General features: G+C 38.3%; 1 long non-coding RNA gene across 2 annotated transcripts in view; it reads left to right on the top strand.

Annotated features, from left to right (window-relative positions):
* LOC119470252 overlaps nucleotides 1–23,777 on the top strand; it is a 74,592-nt gene that overhangs the window by 43,297 nt on the left and 7,518 nt on the right. The window contains exons 1-3 of one of the 2 annotated variants that reach the window (XR_005199141.1): nucleotides 1,692–1,819; nucleotides 4,229–4,455; nucleotides 6,504–6,708. This is a non-coding gene — a long non-coding RNA (uncharacterized LOC119470252). Of the gene's footprint in view, nucleotides 1–1,691; nucleotides 1,820–4,228; nucleotides 4,456–6,503; nucleotides 6,709–23,777 lie in introns of those variants that run through there. The other variant, XR_005199142.1, reaches the window with a different exon arrangement.

Raw genomic sequence — 23,777 nt, 5'->3', positions numbered from 1 at the left:
AGAGGGGAAGTTGGGGAGATCCTGGTTGTAACTTCTACTGTGCTGCAGGAGATCACCTGTCTGCATTATCTTCAAGTCAAGGGGGAGTTCAGACTTTTAATAGAAAGGAACATGCCACTTAAGAGGCTCTCAAAGCAGGGGAATCTGGGGATTCCAGGACTTTAGAAGTCACCATTCCGTCAGTGAGGATCCCATTCTTTCCTGTACAAGGCCTGATCTTGGCACAGCAGGCAGAGCAGCAGAATTTGAAGTTCTACCACTCTTATTATGTGCTGAGCTTGGTCTTCAGCTTGTATTGCCCACCAACTGCAGAAGATCAAAATATCTTTTGCATAGTGCAAAGGAGGTACCCTGGTTAACAGACTCAACTTTTAATTGCCAGTTAATCACCCTCATCATTTAATTTTTTTCCCAAAGTGCCCATAGAGTATAGTATCCATTTTTTCTGACCTTATAGTTATTACTTACCCAATATTTCCCAAATGCCAGAAACGTCACACATGCCAGTGTACTTTCTTTAATCAAAATATCATTGTAGTTCACCACCGAGTTTTAGCAGTAGCATGGAGACTTTATGCCAGGGACTACCTGTTTACTTCTCAGCCTTCTGGCTAAGATCAAGTGCAGGAACCATCTGTGTTTCAACTATTACAAGTGCTGAAATCCACATTACCAGCTGAGTGTTGGGTAATGCAACTTCAAAAGTCCATTTTAATGTCTGCTTTCTTGACTCTACTTCTGTTTCCAATATTGTGTGGTTCCCTAGGAAGCAGACTCAGAGATTGCAGAGCAGGAAGTTCTTTTGGAAATGCTCTTGGAATCAGTATGTGTGGAATGGAAAAGAAAGACAGGAGACAGGATTTGGCAGAGGAATAAATTGGGCTGCAACATGGTCTCAACAGAGGCCTCAGCTGCCTCCTTGGGGAATTCTGAAACAGCGCTGGGTAGTCCTTTAGAGTTGTCTCAACTTAGGGCAAAGGGACAGACATTTATGTCTCTGAGTCTATCAGTGAATATAGACCACCCTTGGAAGAAATCATGACACTGGAAGAGGTTGGACTGTTCAGTAGAGGGACTCACCAAAGAGAACTGATAGCTGGGCTATCTGCTGGGAATCCTTCCAGCAATTAGGAAAATAGTTTTTTTATTCAAGAAGGATATGTTTGTGGTACACTGTGTCTATTACTGAGAGCATGAGAAAACTTCTGGAAATAACCCATTTCAGCCAGGATGTGGGTATCTTAGTCATTTGGGCTGCTATAACAAAATACTGTAAACCAGGTAGCTTATAAAAACCAGAAATGTATTTCTCACTGTTCTGGAGATTGGAAAGTCCAAGATCAAGGTACAGGTGGATTCAGAGTCTGGTGAGGGTCTACTTTCTTGTTTATAGATGGCACCTTCTTGCCGAGTTCTTACGTGGTAGAAGGGATGAGTAGCTCTCTGGGATCTATTTTATAAGGGCATTACTACCATTCACGAGGGATCCATCCTCATATCTTAATCACTCCAAAAGGTCCTACCTTCTAATACCATCACACGGGGGGATTAGGATTTCAATATACGAATCTGATGAGAACAAAGACATTCAGACCATAGCAGTGGGCAAAGGCATGTAGGGTGGCTGGGGCTATCTCCAGTACTCTCTGCTTACACATCCTTTAATACCATTCTCCTTTGCAGTAAATGCCTCATGATTGAGACTGGTCCCCATGGTGGGAGAGGTTCAGCTACCCCCCTAGGATGGTGTTCTTGCAGGCTCCTGGTCCCTCACTCACCCAAGAACAGGAGAGAGAACCCTGCTGGGTGCGGTGCGCTGGTAAGTAAATCTAGGACCCCAAAGAGTTTTTGCAGAAAGTGATTTACTTAGGCAGAGAGAGAGAAAAAGCAGAAATAAATGGATAGAGAGAAAAGCTACTTCCATGAGATTGTGGAAGGGGATCCAGATGTGGAGTCTGGGGGGGATGGGGACTTTTAACTTAGAAGGAATTCCCACTCCAGTCAAGTTTCCTGGCCTTTGAAAGGAGTTCCTTTAAACTTCAGCTGGAGTTATTGATCTTTGATTTTTTTCCCATGTGTGCAAAAGTTAAACAAAGACCTCTAGTCTCCCGGATGGAGACGCGGGTTGAGATATGGGGCAGGGAAGTTCTTGCCTTTGAAACTACACCTCCTTGTGGACCCAGGAAGAGAATACATACCTTCATGATGGGAAAAAGGGTGCCTATTTCTGTGAAATGATCTGTCGAAGCACTAAAGAGGATCTGTTTTGGCTCCCTTATTGACATACTTGTTTTTTTTTTAACGATCTCAAGAACACTTTGAAATATTTCAATCTCAAGAAAAGGAGTAGAAACCCTTGAGTGTAACTTCTTCTTCCACCCCACCTACATCTTGCCTTCCTTTCGAGTTGATAGTATTTCTTATGCCACGTTCTCAGAGCACTCTTCACTCTGAGTTGTAGACTAGCTCCACTGTCAAATTTTATGAGATTTGCCTTGTAATTTGTAAATGGTCTTTTGGAGTTTAGGAATGGCCATTCTCTTTAGACCGTCTGGCTCTTAAATCAAGTCTCTCTCTACAGAGTAAATGATAAAACATTTAATTAAATAATCAAAGCTGATTAGGAACTTCATGTTTCCCTAATGCCCTAAAACCCATTGTTTTAAAGGATGAAGAATCACAAAGAATCACTGTGTGAATGAAATGAGAACACTTGTGATTAAGATTTTCCAAATATACCTGATATAGTAGTACTTTTCCTAACTTCGTAGATATATTGGCATAATAGACTTAACATTTTTAAATTATTTGCACCCTGCCCCTATCTTTGTATTTATTGTTATCTCCAAGTGCTAAAAACAGCTTTCTATGCACCACTCTCAAATGTTGGGTAGATACAGTGTACAACAAATAAGCTAATTAAAATGCTAAATGGGATCTGTAAATCATAGCAGAAACAAATAATCTTGAAAACACAGCTTTTATTTGAGAGAGCAAGGCTCTATTGAGAGAAAAGGGATAAGTGACTTCTGACATGACTGAGCCCTTATGACTTGAAGAAGATTATTAAATATATGACATGGCACCAAGGAATAAGTTATCTTACCCACAGGAAAAGAAGGAGATATGAGTTTAAGCAAATGAAAGAAGAAAATGGAGGTGATGCGTTAAGAGGTCAGAACAAGTTTGTTTCTAAGAAACATCCTTTCCTACCCACTCTTGGAATGAGAGAATTGAAATCTTAGATATGATTGGAAGTATTAAAGAGCAGATGTTATCCATTTTCTGGACTCTGGAAAGTGGCCTAGGAGACATAAGCCTCACAGAGAAGTTTCCTGTCAAACGCTGTGTCTTAGAGGTAAATCAGCAGTGAGCAAGTGAGTTGACTAGACTGAGGGCCTGAGCGTGGCCTTACAGAGTCATAGTCAGCTCAAGAGATAGACATTATCATTTTCTACCCAATATCCCTTTCTTCTTTCTCCAGACATGTGAAAGAAACATTTTCCCCTTCTCTTGGAATTAGGTGGACCACATCCTAATTTGATCAATAAAATGAGACTGTAAGCATCTTAGTGAGTTTGGCTGCTATACTAGAATACTGTATACTGGGTGACTTAAACAACAAACATTTATTTCTCACAGTTCCCAGGCTGGAAGGTCCCAGATCAAGGTGCAAGGGGATTTGGTGTCTGGTAAGGGCCCTCTTTCTGGTTTGCAGATGGGCACTGTTTTGTTGCATCCTCATACGGCAGAGACGGAGAGGAAGGCGGCTCTGGTCTCTTCTTATAAGGACACCAATGCCATCATGAGGACCCCACCCTCATGGCCTCATCTAGATTTAATTAGTCTTCATAGTCCTCACTCCCAAATATTATCACTTTAGGGGGGAGGGTTCCAACAGATGAATGTTGGGGGACACAAACATTCCGTCCCTGGCAGGAAGTGGTGCTATATCAATTAGGGAGCTGATAGTGAAAAATGCAAGCTGACTGTCCAGTCTCTCTTCCCCTACCATAGTGACGAAGAAGACCACATGGTCTAGATAAGGTGGCTAAAAGTTGGTTGGTAGAATCTTCCTGACTATGAAGAGTGACTAGGCCTCTGAGTGACTATGCAGAGCCTTCCAGAAACATCTACAGACATGCAGTGTGAGTCAGAAATAAACTTTAGCATGTTCATTCACTGAGATTTAGGGATAGTCTTTCTGTTTTCTTTTCTTTCCCTGCAGCATAGCCTCTCCTATCCTAACTATGGGCAAGGACAGAATCTCTAACCTTGAAAATAGCAGAAGATTGGCGACCCTAAAGAGACCTGAGGTTGAAATGAGTAGGATTTGGAATGTATGAACTTCATGACCAGGGACTACAGAGAAAGCATAGACTCAGCAGTAATACCAGTCTCATGATGGCAATAAAAAGTCTAGCTGTGACCCTCTTCTGATTGCAGCATAATATGGTAAGTTCTCTGGAAATTTAAGTTTACTTTAAGGGAAGGGAGGAAAAGAAAAGATATGAGGGAAAATCTTGAGGGATTGAATTTAAATACTAAGCTGACTGCTTTAAAATCATAAATGATGGTATGCTATGTCATCACATTCTGCTACAGAGACTGTTAGTTGTCTGCTCCGATATCTTTCTCTCTCCTTATGCCTTGATCTTATTCAGCACCATCCATGAAGTGGAAATGGAAGTGTGTAACTTCTGAGAAATTTTCATAAAAGACAGCTGGAGGGTGCCCTTTGGCCTCTCTTCTACTTCCTCCTTCCTGCTGCCTAAAATGCAGATGCAATGCATTTGTAAGCACTGTGGATGGGAGAGCTCAGAGATCTCTGTGGGTCCCTGTGACCCCAGGAAGCCACTGTATCAGGCCCCAGCTGCATTCTCTAATCATTAAACTTGAAAGCATGAACCTGTGAATTTAAGCTTCCATAGTTGAGTCTCTGTTCTATGAAGCTGAACCCAATCCTAACTGATACCCTTTCCTTCTCTGGGTTATACGGCAATTTCAAGAATCAGAAACCACAGGAAAGTAGCAGCAGAATTTTAGGTAGAAACCACATTTTGAAGAAATCTCAAAGATAATGAATGGTGGGGAAGATTTTTTTCTCCTGTGTATTGGAAAAGACAAATTCTCTAAGACAAACATTCACTGTATTTTATTAATATATTCTTACAAACAGGAAAATTATCTCTTCCAAATCCATTGCTTGCATCCTGAGAAATGTAGAGCTCCTTCTGATAGCATAAAATGGTGCATTAGTAAACCAAAATTATTCAGGATCAACTAATAGGATAGTAGAACTTGCAATCCAGGAAGCACATTTGATGAGTATAAGCTGTCTAAATAACAGTGAGGCACAGAGAAGTATGGGATTCCTATATGCGCTTCAGCAATGCATTATTTAACACTGGAAATAATCTTATATGATTCTTCTATACAGATTACTAGCCTGCAAGGCAGGAACCTATATTACCCGAGAATCTTGTCTTTTTGCATACTCCTGTGGCTAAACTGATAATAAAGTTTCCTAACTCTAAACAGTTGCTCATGCAATTGGTTTCATGCAAATTAACAGCTTTTGTGAGGCTGTGGCTTGCCCTCAAAGGAGTCTTTGTGAAGGTTACAAGAAAACTAATAATTAGCTACTTGCTTCTGTAGTTCAGAGAGGCTTTAAGAGCCTCTTTAAATTTATTTAAATATGCCGTGAATGATCAGAATAGAAATGACCAGAGAGATATTTTGTTTCCTTCATAGAAAAAGAGACTGAAATGTGTCTTTTCATCTTTTTTTTTTTTGTCTTCACCTCCAATTCACATACATTTTTGTGATGGATCAAAACATTTTAACATATGTGCTGTGTATTCTTAACCTTTTTTTTTTTTTTTTTAACTTTTGCTGGCCTAAGAGATTCTGACTCTATCTGCCAAACTGCCAAATCTTTCCTTCATCCTCTGTGAATAGTTCTGTTTTTTGCCACCTGGGTTCTCCTGAGCTTTGCAGAATAAGAAACAAAGTGATAGGTGCAGGACAAATAATAGGAAAGACTGGGAATGGTGGAAAGAAAGATGGAAAAGAAGAGGGAGCTACGTATAAACTCCACAGTGTTTGTGAAGACAGTTAATTATTCTGAAATTACTTTTTGGTAGCTGTTTTGTGTAATTGTGAGCAATCTTAGAGTTTCGTAAGGTCATGAGACCTAAGCCCTCATAACTCTCAGAGTCCCCTCTAACTTAGACCCATACATCTCAACTATTGAAAAACCATGGATAAACACAAAAATTTCATGACCACCCTACTTCTAGGGATTCTGACATGGCCCTTGAGGGCATAGTTGAAAGTTGCTGGGGAATCTATGTTTTTTCACCAGCCAAGGCAATTTTGTCAAATTTACTTTCTGTAGATTGTATTATAAAAATCAGTAGAATGCCTCTTAGATGTATATAGGTTAATGACCTATCATGCAAAATGTGGATGTCTTCCTGCCCCTGTTACTTTAAATGGAGAATCCTGCTCCAAATCTGAAGTACTGTAGAGAGGATCCTAGCCAACAACCTTCAAAGTCAAAGAGTAAAGTGAATAAAATATGCTCAGCTGGAAAATAGAGCTATTTGGATTTGGGAGCATTAAGCAAGAGAGGTGAAAAGTAAAGACAATACTGGAAGCAAATGGCTGACTACTGAGACAAGAATTCAAGACAACTCTGATTGGGTAAGTTACATCAAATAAAGCAAGCTTTGCCAACAGCTATCCCCAATACCAAAGGACGATGGGATTCATGGAAGTTTAGTAGCTCTAGCTTGTGGTATGCAGAAGAATTCCTCAAAAGTCTGTGTGCACGACATCCAGATGTCAGTGTTTCTGCTAAGTTAGAAACTGCTAAGTTGCTTCTTCCTGTGTCTATTTGAATCACATACCCTATTCTTAAGACAAATATTCTAAAGAATTAATGATTTCATTTTGCATAGCTAGCTAAATAATGCTGTTGTATGATAAGATGTTTCTAAATCTTTAGGTGTCACTACAAAAGGCACATCTCGAATTAAAAAATGTAAGATAGAATCTTAATAATTTTTTTTTTTCTATCATATGTATTCTCTCAACAGTTTGGTTGAAAACATGTTTCTTAGGAGTCAATGCTGCCCTGGCTTCTGGAGACATGATAATAAATAGTACCCTACCCCTGGCATGTAGAAATATTTTTAATGTGTAAATATTATATTTATTTCCACAGTTAACTTTTCGGTTAGTTAAATTAGCAAAATGTTTATATCGTCGAATATCCAGTCTCTCGACTTAGCACTAGAGGGAGCAACACTGCAGAAGAAAAAGCTACAAAAATGCGACCTTCGCCATTATTAAAGCAAAATTGAAAATCACAAAATTTCACCAAAAAAATGGCTGACAAGTGGTAGAATGTCTAACAGTCTGTGGATGTGAGTAGCTAACCTGTCAGTAAAGCACCTTCTAAGTGAAGTTAGACAGGGGAAGTCAGAGACACTGCTTTGGAGGACTGAAGTCTTTTTGTGGGAATTTTTTTTCCAAGGATAGGACTTGAAATCTACATTAAACAGTATCTAGAAGACTAAGAGACGTCACTCTCAAATACTTTACTGTCAATATTTATTGACAAGTGCCACAAATCAGCAAGGATAAGACAAGAATAAGTAGGTAGAAATGTTTTTGGCTGTAAGCAATACAATTTTGACCTGGTCAATTAGCAGACCTTTGAAAACAAAGTATCTTTTAGAATGCATAACTATATAATGCAGAGGACATACTGTGTTATTTCCTGATAAGAACTTCTTTTTAAAAAATTCAAAAACTTTTCAATGGAAGACAAAGAATTATGCAAAAATTTCGGTACTGAGGACAGAATGATAGCGACTATGTACCATGTGCCTGTCCTTGGCTTTAAATATATTATTATGTACATTTCACTATGACTCTAATGAGGGAGGTAATTCCAACTGTATTTCTCATATTCAGGAAACAGGCTTAATATAAGCCAAGTGTTATACTAATAATTACTGGATCATCAAACTATAATATATTTATATAATATATAAATACTTATTGAAAATAAGTAACATTAACATTCATATTGGTGGTCAGGAATATGATTAAGATTGATACAAAACATGGCTAAATTTATTTTTTGATTTAATATAAAGACCTAAAAATGTGTATTATCTAAGAAAATCTGTAGCTTTTGGCTTTTGACATTTAGTGGACATAGTAAATGTCCACTACTATGGACACTTACTTTTGAATGAAAAGTAAACTATATATCTTATTACCAAAATAAAAGGCTTAGGTCGTATTGTTCTTGACCTTTAAAAGTGGTGGTTTAAATGTTAACATCTTTGAGCTAATACATTAGAAGTATTTATTATTAGAAGTCACATAAACCCTATAAAGTCCCTGTGATTCCTTGTACCGATTCAGATGGTGTTGATATCTCTTTCTTTGCAAGGTTTCATGACATGAGTGTGTTGATATAGACAATGGGATGTAATGTAGCAGCTTAGATTCTTTCCAGCTCCCTGATGGTACTGCTTTCATGTAGAACTTGCTAAACTAATAGCTGAGAACAAAATGTACTTGGAGTTCACCTTTTAACATGAACAATGCCTGCTCTTCCCCACTCCTGTAGTATGGGATACCCACCATTGAGTTTATAAAATGGTAGGTTCTCACAGCACCCTGAAGGGTAAAAATAGTCATTTTCTGAAGAACTCAATTTCTAAAGGATTTAACTTCTCCCCTGACCCGTAGATTGAAGGAGGCACTAGATTTATATATTCTAAAATATTGGAGGACTCTAAAAATTGGAGAATGCCACTGACTTTTCAACCGGAGATTTCTGAAGGCAGAAACCTCACTGCTTCTGAAGCCAGAAGCCAGCAGAGCATGAGAGTATCACAGTGTGCCTGTGAAGATGAGAGGTGAGGGCCACTCTATCCTAGTTCCCAGAAGTCATGGAGGCTAGTCCTCAGGATTCCACATGAGAGAGCCAAGAGATGAACAGAGGGACAGGAGCCACTCAGATTGCTTAGGAGAATGTACAGAGAGAAAGGTATGTGCACCACTGCTGGGGGATGAGGGGGAGAAAATTTTCTTACGTTGGCTAAGAAAATTCCACAAGCCATCTACATGGAGACCCCACATCACTAGAGACAACTGACAGACTGAATCTGATTGAGAACATGGACTCCCATGTCTTTGAAAGCACCTGACTGTGATTTTTGTCTTTCACCAGGACCTCCAATTCCAGGGGTCAGACCAGGGATGAGATCAGTGGCAGAAGCTTGTGAGGAGGAACAGGACTGGAGGTAGGCAGAGAAGGACGGCATGGAAAGATGACCTAAATCTGGAGAGTGCACGTTTTCATAAGATTAGGTGACAAAACTCGGTGGGCGGGATGTAATTCATCAGGAAGGATGGAAGCAGTGGGGAGCAAAGGTTAAGAGCACAAGCTGCAGAGCTCAGCTACCACATTTTGAATCCTAGTTATACCATGTACTAGCTATGGGACTTTAAGCAACTCGTTGTCCCTGCACTGAGGGTTTTTGAGAGAATTAAATGGGTTAAAATAGTGTCTTGAATATAAGAGCCACTCAGTCCATGTGAGGTCTGATGACCATGGTGATGATGGCAGGAGTGGGCTCACTGAAAGTAAACTTTACACCAGTTATGGGAAAATACATTCTAAGTTTGTACATAACTAAGTTCCAGTGCTTGACCTATACCTATTTCAGTGTTCCTATAAAGCACCATGTAAAGTTGATTATGAAATGTCCTTTATCAACTATGTAGTATATGCAGTTATATATTATATGTTAACTAAAATGGAGCTCATAATAATCATAACCAAAGAGTTGTTGTTTTCAAACCAAATAGAAACATTCTTTACTTTTAGAATTAAATCCCCAAAGGAGATTTAAATTTCCCATCTTGTATTGAAACAAATGGCCATCATGCACCCTGTTATTGTTAAGATGAAATGTCCACTGTTTTTGCATAGCAACCAGACTACCTGCCTCTGGCCCCTGCCTGCCTATCTAACCTCTCATCCTAATACCACAATATCCGTTCTCTTGAGTTTACACAGGATCTTTGTTCTTCTTGGTTACACACACATACATACATACACACACACACACACACACACACACACCCCTTTTGCTGCAGGCAAATGTTTTCCTCAACTATAATTGAGGTGACACCATCCATGAATCCCCTATTCATGAATTCATTCTTTCGCCTTATAGCTCTTGAATACATAATTGTTTTAGGTATCATTCCATGCTCTCAGAGTAAAGTGATAAACAAGATAGACAAGGTCTCTCTTCCCAAAGATGTGGCACACTCGTGTGAAGAAACACAATAAATAGGAAAACAAGAAAATAAGTAACATTGAAATTCATATTGGTGGTCGGAAAAGACCTTGCTGAGTGAAAAGAGTTGCCAGCTACTAGAGCATACATTCTATAATTACAGATATTTTTGTTTATTCTATTAATTGCTATATCCCTACTGTCAGGAACATCACTAATTTTCAGTAAACACTTTTTTTTTGTTTGGAGACAGAATGGAGTGGTGCAATCTGGGCTCACTGCAACCTCCATCTCCCTGGTTCAAGTGCGTCTCCTACCTCAGCCTCCCAAGTAGCTGGGACTAAGGAGCACACCACCACACCTGGCTAATTTTGTGTATTTTTAGTAGAGATGGGGTTTCACCGTGTTAGCCGGAATGGTCTCGGTCTCCTAACCTCATGGTCTGTATACTGTACCTGTATAGGGCACTTACCATGAATGGAGCTTACAGGACTGAAATTGCTCTGGGTGAGTCAGTGAGGGAGTGATGAGTGAATGTGAAAACCTAGGACATTATTGTATACTACTGTAGGCTTTATAAACACTATACATTTAGGCTGCAGTAAATTTATTTATTTATTTATTTATTTATTTATTTATTTATTTTTGAGACGGAGTTTCACTCTTGTTACCCAGGCTGGAGTGCAATGGCGCGATCTCGGCTCACCGCAACCTCCGCCTCCTGGGTTCAGGCAATTCTCCTGCCCCAGCCTACTGAGTAGCTGGGATTACAGGCACGCACCACCATGCCCAGCTAATTTTTTGTATTTTTAGTAGAGACGGGGTTTCACCATGTTGACCAGGATGGTCTCGATCTCTTGACCTCGTGATCCACCCGCCTCGGCCTCCCACAGTGCTGGGATTACAGGCTTAAGCCACCGCGCCCGGCCACGGTTAGCTTTTTTATGTCAAACTTTATCATTATATCCCTGTATACGTTAAACTCTCTGTCAAACTTTCCATTTTTGGTTCTCTCCATTTGTATCCCGGATAGTTTATATATTTTGTCAAGTAATTTTTCTACTCCATGAAGTTCTTAGTTGCATTAATACTTCTGTTATTGTTTCTACAGACTGTCTTAGATGAATTTTTTTCCCTTGTATACTGCAGTTATTTTCTTGAGTTTATCTTTAGATGTGCTTGTTTATTTTCCTGTGGGAATCTCACAGCAACGTGTTGGGTCCTGGTCCTTAGAAGCAGACATGTGAGGTGAGGATTCAGAGACAGTCTCTATTAAAGAGGTGCTCAAGAGGAAACCTGCAAAAGAGTGGGGGAAGCCTGAACAGAGAAGTGGAGGAAGCCAAGCAAAGGTGAGCCCAGGCAAAATCCCACAGAAAGTGATCTCAGGCTGAACCTGCAGGGTACTCGGGTAAGTTATGCCTTAGCGTTATAAAAACAGAGGCCAAGGAGCTGCTGAAAAACAGCAGGGGCGGGGATGTGTCTTGGAGGGCAGTCCTCTGCAAAAGGAGACTCAGTAGGTGCTGGCTGTTGGATGAAAAAACACACCATAAAGGGAGTCCCCTGGCCTCCCAAAAAATAGTAAAAATGGGCCCAGGGGATCTGAGTGAAGCACATTGACATTATCCATGACAATGACTCCCCAGGGCAATTTTTGCATTTGATTCTGCCAGGCACTAAAGAATGTAACTGGCAGAGGATCAACATTGATGTTTTTTTCTCAGCTTGGGGATTCTCGGATACCATGTGGGTTTCTATTCTTAACCTGTGAAAAGTGCAGGCCAAAGGAGCTGATTTCTCATTTACAATTTGTTTTCACCAAAGTAGAAGCCAGGGCGAGCTTGAAGGTAAGGTTCCTGGGCTGCTAAGCCACTTTTTTCCTTCCTGGATTCTCTTTTTTTACTGAGGATACAGCTCTCCTGGGAAAGACCATTAAGCAAAGTTTCAGTTCCAAATCCTAAACCCCTGTCCTAGGCAAGGGTTAAAATCCAACCCAGGTATTAACTAATTTAATTATCCCTCTTCCACCTTCTGTATCACCCTCTAGGACTATCATAGTATAAACTACTTACAACCCTTTGATTCTGATATCTAGACACTTCTTTTTCTTTTAAGGGAGCTCAGCTATGCAGTGACCTCTTCTGTAAATCCAGATTTGCTAGAAGTTCATAGTGTGAACAATTTTTCACATAAGCTTTTCTTCCACATTGTGGAAACCGAGAGTCCTAATAAACTTTTGTCTGTCCATTTCATTATGAGAATATAAGTGCCTTGAGGGTAGGTACTATGTGTTTTGCTCTCCATAACTTGGACAACGTAAATTGTAAACCTTTGATAAAAATTTGTCAAACAAATGACTGAGTGCCTAAGAAAATATCTTCTTTGAAGAAACAAACATTATCTTGTGAATAGTCCATATTTGAGACCACAAAAAATTTAAATGTATACACATGAAAGGATAGTGCCAGGTACATATTTATAATAGTGGCATAATTTCTTGTACAGAATAAGAACTCAGTCATCATTATTATTATTATTTATCTTGAGACAGAGTCTTGCTCTGTTGCCCAAGCTGGAGTGCAGTAGCACAATCTTGGCTCACTGCAGCCTCGGCCTCCCAAGTTTAAGTGATTCTCTTACCTTAGCCACCTGTGGAGGTGGGAGTACAGGCGTGCACCACCATGCCTGCCTAATTTTTGTGTTTTTAGTTGAGACGGGGTTTCACCATGTTGACTAGGATGGTCTCGATCTCCTGACCTCGTGACCCCCCTACCTTGGCCCCCCAAGGTGCTGGGATTATAGGCATGAGCCACCGCGGCTAGCTGCAAGAACTATGATCGTTGTTATTTGTCAATCACTAGTTATAAAATGAGTTCAAAGTATAAGTGTCTTGATGCTTTACATTTATTATAATAAATGTAAATACACATTTATTGCTAAATATGTTCACTTTTTATAAACTCCTTAGTCATCAATGTTATTTTAAACAATCTCATGGATTACTTGTATTTTTCAGAAACTACATTGTTGTAGTAATAGCCCCATTTCAGAAATTTTGGTCTAAAACCTGAAATACTTTTTATTCCTTTTCTCTGGTATCTCATGTTCCAATGAGACATGCGATTCTAATGTAGAGAGGATGAAAAAAATGTGCTCATTATTTAGATGTTAACGGCATGTAGACACTTTTTGGTTACAGTGTGTATCACTGAATGTAGCAAAACCAATGGAACTTCAATGACATCAACTATCATTTCCTGGATCATGTTATTCTACTTCCCCTTTAGTCTCTTATCTCTACCTTTATTTTCATTACTCTAGTCCGTGAAAATCAAGCAACAGTCTCAGCTGTGAGCTGTCTCTACCTCGAGTAGGTCTCTATCCCAGCATCCAATCTGCAGGTCACAGTCAACTTAATCTGTCTAAAACACAGTTTTAATCATGTCTTTTTCCTGTTTAGAAATCTTCAATCTTTTTTCCTATTTCCTCGTGAAATAATAAATTCCTTAATCTGTCAACTAAAGTTTTTTCTTGACTGAAATCTAACCTATTTCCTTTCTATCTTTTTTTTTTTTTTTTCACTTCAGATCCTCCCTGAAGTCTGGTCAAACTGAATCTATTACCATTTTGATTCTACTACAGATTCTTTACCTTTGCTTATGTTAGTCTTTTTGTCTTGAATGCTCTTTGCCAAATGTTTCAGTTATGCTCAGTTTCGTAATGGTGAGAGCTGAATAAATATGTGTGGTATCAATTGTTTATTGAATTAAGTGCAAACCCTCAACTGCATATAAATCCCTAGCTCAATTGCCTAGCATTTAAATAATGAAATCACTGAAGCTCCTATGGTTTTGCTATATTCAGTGATAGTCACTGTAACCAAAGAGTGTTAAATGCCTTTAACTCCAGAAAAATGAGCTCCTTTTTTTCATGCTCTCTCTATTAGAAAAAGCTCAGGGAACTATGATTCTAGGACTGTACATGTTTGCACACTATTCTGCCTACAAACTTTGGGCTATGCCTGTGAAAGGGCTCTTCTCACTGTTATTTTGGTTTTCTGATTACTTTGTCCTTCAACTTTGGATCTTTTGTCTCATCTCTCTTTCAAATTAGTTTTTTCTGTGGGAAGGTGTTCAAATTCAAACTGGAAGTAAGATTCTTATCCTTCTAATCTTGGTTTGGACCCTGGCAGTCTTGAGTGAACCCTAAATGGCCCTGATTGTTGAGATCAGTGTTGGAGGAATGCTGGAGAGAGAGAGAGATTAAAGAGTTCTGAGAATGGAAGTGGAGAAAAGTTGATATCCTCAAGAAAGATAAACAGGAAGAACACATCACCACTATAGCCAGAGGATGAGGTGAACATATTTGTGTGCTCTGTGGCCTACAGATGTATTTTATTTTGGTAGCATGAGAGGAATTGGCAAGGGAAAACTCTCTTTTACACTCTTTTTTCCTGGAAAATAATATATTATTTCTTTTTCTAGAAATCTAAACTGAATAACTGAAAAATGGCTTTCCTTGGTTTTCATTTTATTCCAAAGAAATTGAAAATTCCTGTGAATGAATGACTGAAAAGAGGAATAAAGTCTTGAATTCTGATTTTTTTTTCTCTGTTGCTATCCTACAAGTACTGACACAATATTGCCGCTTCGAATAGTTAGTGAAAATTAACATTGTCCTACATAGTAATAGTCCATATAAAGCTATGTAAGAATCAATTAGTCTTCCTATAAGAAAAACTTTTAACAAATCATTCAAATGCAAACTTCAGGACCAATACTGATCTCTTTAAGTTGTAGTTCCGAAATACAAAGCATGATTTTGACTTTTTAAATGTAGGTTGCTGGACTGAAAACATTCTAGGGTGGTATTAGTGTAACACGTAGCAAAATCAAACAGAGAGAAGCCTCAAGACTATTTATAAGAAGTGTTATATGTTGATTCTGCCCAGTTGGGAAACAGACTTATAGCAATAATGGCCATGTGGGGCCTATCATCCTGTCATGAAGAGTTCCTTAATGCTTTTTAAAGACAGGAAAAGGATTTGTTGAGAATAACTCTATTTACACTGTCAGTGATAATTGTAGCCCATGTCTTATAGAGATAGTTATTATTATGCTATATAAAAAGTATCAACTATTCAGTTAATTTCTGATATTAATTTCCCATTCCTTAGAAATCAGAGAAAACTCTTAGGTAAATGTAGCAGGTATCTCATGATACTGAAGCCATGACCACCCTAGGATATAAGAATATCTGCATAAATGTGAAATACCAGGGGAACCAACACAACAGTCTGTTTTTCTACTAAGAAAGAATTCATTCTATTAAAAAAAAAGAGAGAAAGTAGAAATACAGACACTTGGCGAAGTCCAACACATTACTGTCACTTAAATGATCAATTATACCAGCCATTCTCAATCTGAGAGCAAGAAAGCTGCAACAAAAAAGTAAGTAAAACCTCAAAAAACTGTTGTTCTACAACCTTCATGAGACTTTGAGTCTTCTTAGAAGTGATGGTATTGGTGATACAGGAACAGAATGTTAGCAATGTTGACGAGTTGCATTATTGATATGGATAATGATGAAATGCTGGTTTCAGTGGCTTCTATTCTCTGGATATAAAACATCAGAACCCCTGACTAGAAGTCAGAACCCTCAGTCTTGGATAACTTAGCATCCTCTGGGGCAGTGTCTGGGAAGTGAAACTGCCAATGGTTTGGCATAGCTGGCACTCTTAGGAGCAGCTAGACACATTATCCAGTGATCTAGATTAGGAGATAAGAAAATTGGTAGATTCCCCCATGGTAGTCAACAGCATGTTGTTAGAACTCTTGTGAGATATCCACTGGATATTCACAAATTTATTTGGGAAGAACTTCTGGGGGTTATATTGTTTGAGGAGTAACTAGGATTACAGATCTTATTTTCTTAAATAGTTGTTTCTGTAACTTTTTTCTTAAATTTGAAGTACTGCATCTCAGGGAATGAGGGTTATCTATGTAGGATCAGAAGAATGATTTCTTTTTTTTCTTTTCTAGATTCATCCAAGTTCTGTGTGTCTGTGGCAGATACTGAGATGTACTGCTCAGATCTCCCTTCGAGAGGGCTTTCTACCCAGGTATGAAGAATACAGTAGCTGACAGTCTCCCACAATTGGCTCTCTTAGGATCTGCCTTAGCTGTTGAATAGAGGTCAAGTTCTTCGCAGTGTGGCCCTGTGGCCAGTGACTGAGCAAAGCAGTGTTACAAGTTGATACAAACAAGGGCTTAACTTTGGACACGCTGCTCTGGAGCTCCCTGTTGGGCTGGCAGAAACCTCGTCATGTTCATGTCATGGTTTGAAAGCTCTGAATTCTACTTTCTTCACTTTTTAAAAAATATATTACTCCTCCAGTAAACTCTTTGCACTCTTAACTCATGTTGGCATCTGCTTCCTAGACAGTCTAACAGGAAGGGTATCCCATACTGCCTTCTTTCTTTCCATACAGTTCCATGTTAAGATATTCTGTGCAAGATAATGTCCTTCTGCATTAGGGCCCCTGTTCTTGTTTCTTAAATGCAGTACTAGGAAAGGAGACTAAGATTCTCGGTTTGAATCCCAACTCGACCTTATACTAGCAGTACGAAGTTGATCAGCTTGTTAATTGCTAGGAGCCCTAATTTTCTTATCTTTTCAATTTGGGCCTGAGCTGAACAGGTAGGTGCCCCATTGGATAAAAGTGTAGATGCATCTAATTTCTGTATAACACTATCAAACATTGGTAGACTGCATGAATTTACAGTTATATTTACTTTAAGTGTTTCTTTTATTTTTCTTTTCCTTTGTATTTTTTGTAGAGAGAGAATTTTACCATGTTGCCCAGGCTGGTCTTGAACACTTGAGCTCAAGGGATCCTCCCATCTCAGCCTCGCAAAGTGCTGGGATTACAGGCATGAGCCATGGAGCCTGGTGAAGTTTTTCTTTTACTTTTTAAGAAGGAGAATTTTATCAGCAACATGTATAAAATCAGTGAAAACATTATTTTTATCTTTCCCAGTAAAAGTAAATTTCCTGTAGTGTTAAATTTGCTTATACATTTCCCCACTTTTCCCCCAGTCCCTCTCTGGCTGCACTGTACTTACTGTAGTAAGGGAGCTCAGGGCTCCTGCTAAGTTAGAACCTTTGTAGTCTCCCTCCAGCTACCATCATGATTATCTACCAGGATCTCATCAGCTATAACAAGACATTATCTGACATTTATAAAATCTAGGAGCTCACTGCCGGGATGTGCTTGGAGGTGAAGGGGAAGATGGTAATTGGGACAGAAGGTAACATCAATGACTCATTCATTAATGACAATGTCTTTGCTGAAGGTCCTAAGGGCTAACATACTGGAAGCATGGTAATCACTGGTGTTGCTGTCATGATGAGTCATCACTTGCAGGAAACTAGCTTCACAAAAGAAGCCTACAAGAAGTATACCAAAGAGTACATGAAATCAATCAAAGACAAACTTCACCAGATACTGGTAGAGTACAAATTTTTTATTGTAGGCTGTAGAACAAATCAACCACATCCTTGCTAATTTCAAAAGCTACCAGTTCTCTCTGTTGGTGAAAAGATGAATCCAGATGGCATGGAAGTGTTCCTGGCCTAATGGGAGGAGTATGTGACCCCATATACAATTTTCTTTAAGGATAGCTTAAAAATGGAAAAGTGTTAACAAATTTGGCAACTACTTTGAATCTATTATCTGTCACAAAACTGGCTGCCGCTTGTCATCCACACAACACCAGGACTTAGACCAGTGGGACTAATGTCATCTTGAGCATTTCGGTTTTTTTTCCTAAGATGGAGTGTGGCTCTGTCTCACAGGCTGGAGTGCAGTAGACGATCTCAGCTCACTGCAACCTCTGTCTCCTGGGTTCTGGCGATTCTCCTGCCTCAGCCTCTGGAGTAGCTGGGATTACAGGCACCTGCCACCACGCCCGGCTAATTTTTGTATTTTTAGTAGAGACGGAGTTTCACCATGTTGGCCAGGCGGGTGATCTGCCCACCTCGGCCTCCCAAAGTGCTGGGTTTATAGGCATGAGCCACTGCGCCTGGCCACTTCATTTATTTTGTTATTGATTTACTTGGAGCAGAGGCATTTTAAGAAAAAGTATGTCATGTAGGTAGGAAACACATATTAAGCTCACAAACAGATCTCCTTATGTCCCCTCTCTTAAGACATGGAGTTAGGAGGAAACTTCCCTGACTCTTCCCCTTTGGGAGAGCTCTATTTAAAAACTCTTCTTCAAAAGTTCCCTTCAAAAATCATCTTCTGCATGCTAATTCTTGACTTTTTCTCTGCCCTTGTAGACAAAGATATTTTAAAAATTATCTAACTGGTTTTAGCCACATCATTTTTGTAAGTCCAAAAATAAAATGCATTTAAATGAATTTAAATGCATTAAATATGCATTAAACTAAGAAGCATTCCTAGTTTAATACATATTTAAAGTAAATCATCCTGTAGTATTCTGAGACAATCTTAAGAATCTGGTTATAGATCACTAGTAGAAAGCATAGACTGTTTTCAGGTAACTTCTATAGTGAAAACTACTTCTGGGTCTGGAATATAAATCAAAAGTCTAAATTCCAAGTTGAAGTAAAGGGAAAGACCATGCTCAAAGTAGTACGAGCATTTGAAATGGGTTTTTATGCATTTCATCGCCTATAAACAGCAATACTTAACTCTAAAAGAGAGTTCCAAAAGAATAAAAAGAGACTAACACACACACACACACACACACTCACACACACACATACAGAAAAGACTAACACATTTGGAAAAAATGTTTTACATATTTTCCCATCCTTTGACTAGGTTTTGCTGTTATTGCTTTTGTTTTCTAATGAGGAGCTGNTATAATTAATATGTCAGTTTTCAGACATGGGTTATGTCCATTGTACTATTTACTGTTTTCTTAAATGGAGTAAGAGAGATCTTACTCCACTTAACTTCCTCTTTGTCTTTTAAAATAATTGCTTGAAATGTTTTCCCTGGTGTTTTTCCAGAGAAACAAAAATTGAGGGAGTGATGGAAAGAAAAGGAAAATTGTGGAAAATTTTTTAAGTGAACTTAATTTTTTTTTAATGCTTTTTACTTTCCTTGCCAAGTTTAAGCCCATGACATCTTCACTAGAGACTAAATTTAAGAAAGCTTCAAACAAATGGAACCTGGTTAAGATATGGTCACATACACCTATATTATGTTTTGACAAGGGATCTTTTCAGTGCAGTAAGTACATATGATAAATAAGCACACAATAATCACAATAAAACTAATGTCTTACAATTTTATGGCATTTTACAGTTTGCCAAGAACTTTCACTTTATCTTCATGTTAATCTTGTGTAAAAATACCCAAAAGTCTGAACTGTTGCTTTCAGAGTTTTCAGAGGCTTGAGAAAATGAAGAAGACTGAAAAAAAACATGTAATGAGATGTGAAAACAAAAGTTTTTCTTTAGACTTTAAGACAGTAGATCTCGGAAATACCAGTCACCTACTGGGCCGCCCTCCCTCCGCTTCTGGGTGGGTGGGAGATGTCACACACGCAGTGGAACAAACACAAAAGATGGGAGTGAAGTTACAGCACTTCCCAAACTTCACCTCCTGATCTAGCCTCTCGTCCTTTAAGTTGATCAGGCATGATGCAATATTGTCCACTTTGTCTTTCAAACTGCAGGAGACATGTATTAAGCTCACGAACTGATCTCCTTAAGTCCCCTCTCACAACGTGGGGTTAGGAGGAAACCTCCCTTACTCTTCCCTTTTAGGAGAGCTCTATTTAAAGAGTCTTTTCTGAAAGTCCCCTTCAAAAATCATCTTCTGCATGCTTATTCTTGAGTCTTTCTTTGCCCTTATGGGCAAGGAGATTTTAAGTCCTGCAGGGTATTCTGGCTCAGTTTGATATATGATATCTGTTAGTCTCAGCCAAAGCTTCTATTTTAATAGCTTATTTCAAATAAATTTTTGAAAACATAGTGGCACCCATGCACTGTTTACACAGAGAAGTAAATGTCAGAGATCTGGTTCTCTATCAAAATTGATGGTCCCCACTTCAAAATTCATCCTTGATATTCAATAAACAGCTTCACATATCAAAAGATCATCACCCAACATTTTTGAGCATCAACTTTATATAAGCTAATATAAAATTCTACATTCACATCTGATCTTCTAGCCACTAAGCCCAACAAAATAAAAATATTTAAAATAATTTTAAATATTTGAAAATAATGGAAAAGTCACATTTAACAGTCATTTTAAAAAATGAAACAAAGTTAACAGCAATACCTGAGCTTTTTTTTTTCCTTTCTTTTTTTTTTTTTTTTTGAGACAGAGTCTCACTGTTGTTTTCCAGGCTGTAGTGGTGCAGTGGTGTAATCTCGGCTCACTGCAACCTACATGCCCAGCCAACTTTTGTATTTTTAGTAGAGACAGAGTTTCTCCATGTTGGTCAGGTTGGTACGGAACTCTTGACCTCAGGTGATCCACCCGCCTTGGCCTCCCAATGTGCTGGGATTACAGGTGTGAGCCACCACACCTGACCATGTGAGGTCTTTTAATACTTTCTGAGACAAAGGCCTTTAGCTGTTCCCTTGTCTTTTGGGCAAACAGCTAGATTACATTTTCTAGCCCCATTTACAGATAGGCATGACTGTGTACCTAGTTCTAACCAACAGAATATGTGTCCCTTCTAAGACCAGGTGTTTAGGGAGACTGTGCCTTTTTCACACTCTCTTTTCCCAATCATTTCCGAATGCCTTACTACCATGCCCTAGACATTCTAATTTAAATCATATGGGATGTAATCTTGACATCAAAACACTTAAAAGTTCTCAAGTAAATCTAATGTGTAGCAAAGCTTGGGATTGACTGTCTGAGGGGATAGCAGAGCCACCAGCTGTGGGAAACCTGAGGCCTCGAATCGCATGAAGGAAGCCAGCTGTTCATCAGAAACATAAAACTTGATCTATAATATAAATTAGACTTTTGGGGTCTCTGAGAGAGTATTGTACTGATTAGTGTACTTAATAAATCAGAAAAAAGTACAAGAGGAAAATCGTAATGCTGAAGCTTACAGGTAGGTAAGTGATATGCAGTTGCTTTCATTGCTTTTGCTTCTAAAAACTTTCATCTATATTAACATATAGTATAGGCATTAAAGTCATTTCTACCATTTAATCAGTAAGTCTATTCATAGTAATATGTCAAAGAATAATTCAACACAAAGAAGTAGATGAGTGTAAAAGAAATCTATATAGGCTTATGCAAAATAGAAAAAAAGGTAAACAATTTAAATGTTCACCTGTTGGCTGGCTGTCTATTGACCTTAGAATAAAATCCAAGATCTTTGTTATGACCAAGGTCCTAACTGTTCTGTCTCATAATACCTCACTTTTCCTTGCACTAATAATATTTCAACTACTGGCCTTTTAGTGGTGCCTCAAAGGTACCTCCTTCCTCTGCAGGGCCTTTGCATGGGTTCTTTTGGCTTAGAACATGGGTATCTTCCCAAAGCCTTCTTAGCCTTCACATGGCTTGCTCCTCATCCTCCAAGCTGCAGCTTCAGTGTCGTTTGTATAGGGAGATTTCTCTAACTAGACTTAGTCTTGCAATAATATAATCTCATCCCATTCTATACTTTCCCTTTGTAGTACTTACCACGGTTTTCATTTTAAAACTCTTTGTTATTATTTATTTAAAGTCCTTGTTAGACTTAAGGTTCTAGAAAGACAAGAGGTATGTCTAAGTTGTTTAATGCTATTTTTTTCTACCACATGTGAATCACATGGTGGGCCCTCAGTAAATATTTGTGAAAATAATACATTAACTCAAGTCTTGATACTCTTTGTTTCAATAATAATAATAATAATAATAATTTCTGAGGTTTGTGGGTGATGAAACCAAGAATATAAACCTGTTGATTTTCACTACTTTATTTTCATCAAGATCTAATGAACTGTACCTACTCTGGCTTAAGACCAGTATCTGTTTTCTCAAATGAATTATTAGAGAAGGAAATGCACTGTTAAATGGTTTACATTTGCAATAGAATAAAAAATTGTTATTACGTGACCAAACTGCTGTAATCTCTAGTGCTTATCTAAGCATATTAAATACCCTCAGGATCTGGTTCCCAGATTCGTCTCTGTGATCTGCTATTCCAGGAACAACATCATGTTTTTTTATTATTTTTTTTACTTTAACCTTATGTCCTTTTATAGCATTTCCTAAGGAAGTTCATCTGTATTCACATCCTCAATAGAAATTTTGAATATTAAGTATTAAAGGCATGTTGGTGCTTCCAAAATTATAAGATACGTAATAATAGAGATACACATCTTAATTATGTTTTTTATATTGTATAAGTGAGTATCTTTCATTCCCACAAACTGTCATCTTTAAGGAAAACTGCTTTCTAGTTTCTATTTATTTATTTATTTATTTTTTGAAAAAAAGAAAAAGAAAGAAAAAAAAAAAGAATGACGGAGAAGAAGAAAGAGGAAGAGGAAGAGAGAATGGGAGTGTTGCTTTATTGCCCAGGCTAGAATGCAGTCTAAAAATGGGTATTGAAAACCTCTTTTATGCCGATAATTGTGCTTAATAATGGAGACAGGAAAAAATGAGGGAAGAAAATAACAAACAAGCAGCCAACCAATATTTCATTTAAACCTGTGAGTAGGTGTGATGTGGTACTGATGAGAGTGTATATTTTGTGTATTTGAAGTGGAGAGTTCTATAAATGTTTATTAAGTTTACTTGTTTTGGATCTGAGTTCAAGTCCTGGATATCCTTGTTAATTTTCTGTCTCGTTGATCATCTAATATTGAGGTTGAAGTCTCCCACTATTGTTGTGTGGGAGTCTAAGTGTCTTTATAAGTCTTATGTATCTGGGTGTTCCTGTATTGGGTGCATTTATATTTAGGATCGTTAGCTCTTCTTGTTACATTGATCCTTTTACCATTATGTAATGTCCTTCTTTGCCTCTTTTGATCTTTGTTGCTTTAAAGTCTATTTTATCAGAGGCGAGAATTGCAACTCCTGCTTTTTATTTATTTATTTATTTTTGCTCTCCATTTGGTTGGTAAATCTTTCTTCAATCCCTTTGAGTCTTTGTGTATCCTTGCATGTGAGATGGGTCTGGATGCAGCATACCGATGGGTTTTGGCTGTGTCTTTTGATTGGGGGATTTAGGATTAATAATAATATATGTGAGTTTAATACTGCCATTTGATATTAGCTGGCTGTTTTGCCCATTAGTTGATGTAAATTCTTCATTATGTTGATGCTCTTTACTTTTTGGTATATTTTTGGAAAGGCTGATACTGGTTGTTCCTTTCTATGTGTAGTGCTTCTTTCAGAAGCTCTTGTAAAGCAGGCCTGGTGATGATGAAATCTCTGAGTACTTG

The sequence above is a fragment of the Cebus imitator genome, unplaced genomic scaffold (assembly GCF_001604975.1).
Source record: "Cebus imitator isolate Cc_AM_T3 unplaced genomic scaffold, Cebus_imitator-1.0 Scaffold25, whole genome shotgun sequence".
NCBI lineage: Eukaryota > Metazoa > Chordata > Mammalia > Primates > Cebidae > Cebus > Cebus imitator.
This window is presented reverse-complemented; position numbering and strand designations above follow the sequence as displayed.